Genomic DNA, 5,945 nt, shown 5'->3' on the forward strand with positions numbered 1-5,945 from the left:
CTCCCCTGGTTTAGTGGACACAGTGCCCTAAAGTTCACGGCATCAAGTTTTGCAGCCCTTTATTAGGCTTTTCCCCAAATACACAAACAGTTCTGTGTCTGTAAATCTGTAAGAATCTGTTCCTTCCACCACAGGCAAACCTCAGACGTTAACGTATTTTGCAGTTAAATTAACAAGTCTTGTTACTATTCTCCCTGTCACATCAATCCCCCACGCTGACATTAAAGCTTCCAGTATGTACAAATACAGCCCGTAAATGCTTTCTTATAGGCCTAGATACATTTACAGTTTTATACTTTTAACCTGATTTAGACTTAATTCCATCTTTTGTAACAGAGACACTAACAGCTGGAAGCGTGCTTGTACAAGAAGTCCTCCTCACTATTCTTTGACCCACAGATAACCCAAAGTCATGTTAAAAAGTGAAAAGGAAGAGCGGATGAAATTCTTGTCTGACATCTTTAGCCACCAGAGAACACGCAGAGGTATGTTTTGTTGAGTTGACTCCAAATATTTTTCACATGAATTACTAAAGTGCCAGAAATGTATAATTTATTAGCATTTAAATAAATCACAGAACAGAAGTGCTTTAAGGTTATCGGTGCAAGATCCGCAGACTAGGCTATAATTAACTCAAAAACGTCACTGAGTGCAGTGCTCTCAGGGGTGCCGCACCAACACGATCAAGGCGCAGCAAGACAAAGCACAAAAAAATCAGATGAATAACCACACAGTGGTCAAACCCCCAAGCTGGGGATGACACTGGGGCTTCCCTAGCTTTGGGGCTCCCCCCACCAGCTCCCTGTTGCTGGCTGGGTTTCCCTGGGTGCTGGGACACCGGCTTTCCCCTCCCCAACGCTTGCAGTCGCGGCAATGCCGCAGCCTGCATGCTGCCCATTGGCATGAGCCGCTGCAGCCATCAACCTCTGCAGGGGGAATGCCACCTTGACCGGCACGTGTCCCCCCAGACAGCTTGCGGCCGGTGCAAGGGTCGCTGCTGGGCTTGGGGGGTCTGGCCAGCACTGCCTCAGCCAGGTGTTCCCCCCCCTCCCCACTGTCACTTGCCACTGCTGCAGCAGGAGGCACAGAGAGCGGTGGGACTGACACAGTTACTGTCTTCATTGGGGCTGGACTGTATCGACCAGGTAAAATGTTTTGTGAAGTTCAAGTCTAAAAGCTGTTTCTGACAAAAAGCATATTTGCCAGATGCTGTAAAGAATTAGCGAAAGAAACCTCGTTTATCTTCTGCGGGCAGAAGGGGGAGGGCCCGGGTGGAGCAGGGCGCTCAGGGACACAGGCAGTTCCGCCGTTTGACCTGGCTGTGAGGGAACAGCATAAGGCCAAGGAAATCCCTTGGTCCCCCAGGTCTAGTTGGATCCTTTGCTTGTCCTTTGCTCCCCGGGTTTGGATCCCTGGCTTGTCCCTGCACCCACCTGTCTTCCCCGAGGGATCCCCCCTTCTCGCATCGCTCCCGGCTGGGATGACAGGCAGGTCCCCTGAGGGGACACGGGCTCTGTCCCAGAGCCCAATGCCTCCCACACGCCCAGGGAGCAGTGGCGGTTTTGGGGGCTGTGCCATGGTCCAGGGCAGGTTTCTCCGCAGAGTGTAACCGCTGCCAGCTCAGAGCAAACAGTGCCCTGGCTGCACCTTGGCAGCGCCTGCCCTTCAGGTGATGCATTTCATAGCAGAACCCCACGGCTCGTTTACATGACGCATGCAAAGTGGGAGCAACAGCAGTAAAAATCTGCTTCAGCCCCACCGGCATCGCCCGCTGATGCCATGTAACACTGACCCACGCATCGCGCAAGGCCCAATGTCACCCCCATGGGCAAGGACCAACTGCCTGTGTGTCACACGTATCCAGGTGGAATCTCTCTTACGGCAAAGACAATGTTGACCCAAAGTAAGCACGGATCTACCCGTCCCCACACCAGGGACCCAAGCATGAAAGATGGATGCTGCTTCCGAAACATGGCCAGAGTGGGGACGATTGCTCCCTGCCAAAAGGATCTTGCCTCACGCGCACAATGTTCATGCAATCACAAGTTTAAAACCCCCAACGTCAGCTTTTTCCATTTGTAATTTTCAGGTCACACGAAAGCTGCAAGAACATTGCTAAATAAGTTTATAAACTTCCAATTTATACTAGGGTTAAAAGCAAGACAGCAAGCAGAAAATATTGAAAAAGTATGGGAGCAGTGTATCGTCAGTATCATAACAGTCTGCCATTATGGAAGAATGTTTAAGATCAAATTGAAAATAAAATAAGCAGACAAATCACAGTAAAATGCGTTAAGATTTGTGAATGAACATAGCCAGGGTTACAGCAGATATTGCTTTAAAAGACATTTATCTGGAGATTAACATAAATCCTGTTCTACATGGTTTCCAATAAACTTTTCTGATGTCTTCTATCTGGAGGTGCATCCCACCCCCCCTACAGGGACGGGGAGCAGGGCAGGCAGGCTCGAGCTGGGTGGGGAGCAGCCTGCGGGGGGCAATGCTGCTGACCCTACTGGCACGCCTGCCCCCACCCCAACGCCCAGGGCACCCTCCAGGACAACTGGACAGAGCCCAGTTCTTGCTGACCATGGAGGTGTCACTCATCTCCAGAGTGTCCCGTTATGACCCCTCCTGATGAAAAAATATTATTGCAGAGAAAATAACCTCACACTTTGATCTGGCAAGTATTTGTTTGTATATTCAACCTACCGGACTGCCACTGCTTCTCCCCATAAACCAAAAAATTCCCCCAAATGCAGTTTGGTGTTTATGTGCAGCAAGCGACCCAGGGAGCAGCCCAGGAAGCGTAAGGATGCCTCGTCTGCTGCTGCTGCTCTGACCCCTCCTGAAAATAAATGGTCTAGAGCAGTTACTTGGGAAACACAGTACTGTCCCTCTGCTTGTAAGGGAAAAAAGCACAAACTGCTGTGCTCCTGGCATCCAATGTCAACTTAAGATGCTGCACAGATCTATTAAAAATAAATCCTGGACTGCATATCCTGTTACGGAGCAAAGACATCAGCACCTCAAATAAAGCAGGCGTTGGGAAGCTGAGTGGCATGCAGCGCGCTACCTGCAAATCAATCCCCGACAGCGTTTTAAAGGATAAAAGCCAATATTTTGGCAACCTCACCCAGCACTCTGCCTTTGAACAGAGCGACATGAAAATCTTCACTTGGTTAATACAGGTCAGATACTTAAAAATATTCAGATGGTTAAAGATACAGATTTCAAATAATAATAAAAAAGTTGAGATAACCATTAGGTTCTGATGCTTTTACCTTTTTATTAAGCCTGTCCCCAAACAGCCAGAAAATGGGAGATGCTGAAGCAATGCCGACAGCTATGGAGCAGCAGTGCAGAGATCCCAGCTTGGGAAGGGTCCCCCGCATTCCACTGCCCTCCACAGAGCAGCCTTTAAAATGCTCAAATGGTTTCTCCAACCTACACTTTTCATCAATTCTTGTATTTAGCTCCTACCACAAGAGAGGGCCGTCCCACTGGAATTATAAGTGTGCTTTAAAGACTTATTTTGTTCTTCCAGACCAGATACTGTTCTCATTATTTGAACCATCCCCACACCTTCCCAGTATGGTAGAATGGTTTGGGTTGGAAGGGACCTTAAAGACCATCCAATCCAACCCCTGCCACAGGCAGGGACACCGGCCACCAGCCCAGGCTGCCCCCAGCCCCGTCCAGCCTGGCCTTGGGCACTGCCAGGGATGGGGCACCCACAGCTGCTCTGGGCAGCCCGTGCCAGCGCCTCGCTGCCCCCATGGGGAAGGATTTCCTCCTAATACCACATCTAAATCTACCCCCTCTGTCCTGTTGCTACATGCCCTTGTAAGAAGTCCCTCTCCAGCAGTAGCTGTACCAAAGTGGCTGCCAAGCACCAGGTTATATACAGACAAGACCTTACCTCAGCACCTCACTGTCGGCCTTGCAGTGATCTCCACATCTGGCTCTGCACATCCAGCACCTAGCACAGATCAGCCCACCTGAAAATTAACAGGCAGCAACTGGAAATTTTCTGTGGAGCAATCCTGGGGACAAAGAGAGAAAAAAAGCTCTAGTTAATCCATTTACATCTTGTTCATCAAATTGTAGACCAGTCTCAAAAAAAAGTAGTGGAAGTACACATAAAAATCTTTAGAGAAACATCAAACTTACTTTTCTGTTTTCAACCACACGCTCGTGTCAGCGAACTCGTCAATAAGGACCCAGATAGATGTTACACAACCTGCTCCATGGGCTACACAAGACAGAACTGGGTCCCAAGTTTCAAGAGATGAGTTAAAATTATTTCCATTGTTGGGAAAAGTCTCTCTATCCAATTATTGTTGTATTTCATACAGCTATGACTGTAGCTACTGAAGAGATTCTTGGCCTGAGAACTGTAGCAACAATTCACCTTTGTGTACTTGCCCTGTTACAGCGCTTGCTGAGCACACCTCATCCCCTGCCAAGGGCTGTCAGCAGAGCCACTGCTGCAGCAAAAGCTGCTGTACCCCACCAAGCAGGGGGGAGAAAAATAAATCCAAAGCCACACAAAGAGAAAACACTAGCCTCCTTTCAAGTTCCTTTTATTCCCTTTTGCCATTAAAATTAATTTTGATCACATAGGAAGAAACAAGTATTTTGAACCGAATGCCAAACATTGCCTACTCTGTGTCAGGACCCCACCTCCTTGAAGGACCTTGTTGCATCTTGCAGAATGAGGATTATTTGGTGGTTATTGACAGGGAAGTGGAATGTGGAAAGACTCTAAAGTTCCATTACTGGCACTGAGAAAGCATCCAAAAGCCAGAGATTTACCACGAAGAGCCTCTTCATCAACACAGAAAAGCCAGGTCATGTTTTAAAACTTTTACATTGCGGGATCACAAAGGGATGTGAGGGAGAGTGTGACACAAATACAGTTATTAAATACATGAGCATGCTTCTTCCTCTCCTCCCCCTATTTCTCCAAGAGTGCAGTGACAAAAGGAAAAAGGAAAAATTCCCATCAGTGAAAAATTTCTACTCTGCTCCACATCCCGCCCCCCCCCCCCCCAAATATCTTACCACAACAGCACACTAACAACACGGGTAAGAAAAGGGAGTGCAAGAGAAGACTTTTAAATTGGATCACAAACATTTACATGCATGAAAACAACACAGGAAAGAGAAGGGAATAATGGAAACTAGTGAAAGAAGCGAAGACCAAGAATAAAGTTAATAATAGAATAAATTATTTTTCAGCCCAAATGGCAAAGGGGTTAGAATTTGCATGTATCTAATTTCATGTTTTGCACAGTTTTCAATAAGCCAGCAATGCTGCAAATCTGTAAGAGACCACAGAACCCACCGTGGTCTGTAAAACATTTTTTCAATTTTCTGTTAAATGTTGAACCTCCCCAACAATGTAAAATTGCCTTTACGGAATCCCTCCCACCCCCACCGTATCCTCCCCCCATCAATTCTGCTGTATTAATTAGTACTAGCGCAGAGCACTGATACACTTGAAGATTTTTCTCCTAGCTATGCTAGCAAGTAAAACAAACTCGCACACACATTCCACATAAATAAATATCCCCTCCACGCATACAATTCCCCCCCAAAAAAGTGATAACGCTCTTTTTGTGACAGTTGTAATTTTTTTTGAATGGTTCTGCTGTCCAATTTATTTAAGTTAAATTTTTCTTTGTCTTTTCTAAGTCTTGAACCATTCCACAGTATATCTTTATTGCAAAAAAGTCAACATGCATCTTAGAAATTCAGACCGTAATCAATAAAACATTACATATATGAATTTAGATGTATAAACAGTTAGAAATTCAACAATATCTCCTATTATACTATTACACAAGTTCACAATTTGTAAAAACTATAGTACAAGTTTACTATACACCAAGAGGAACTTCATTCCTTTTCACATGATTTTGTTAAAAAAAAAAAAAAAA

The sequence above is a fragment of the Falco cherrug genome, chromosome 8, assembly GCF_023634085.1.
Source record: "Falco cherrug isolate bFalChe1 chromosome 8, bFalChe1.pri, whole genome shotgun sequence".
In the NCBI taxonomy this organism is placed as follows: Eukaryota; Metazoa; Chordata; class Aves; order Falconiformes; family Falconidae; genus Falco; species Falco cherrug.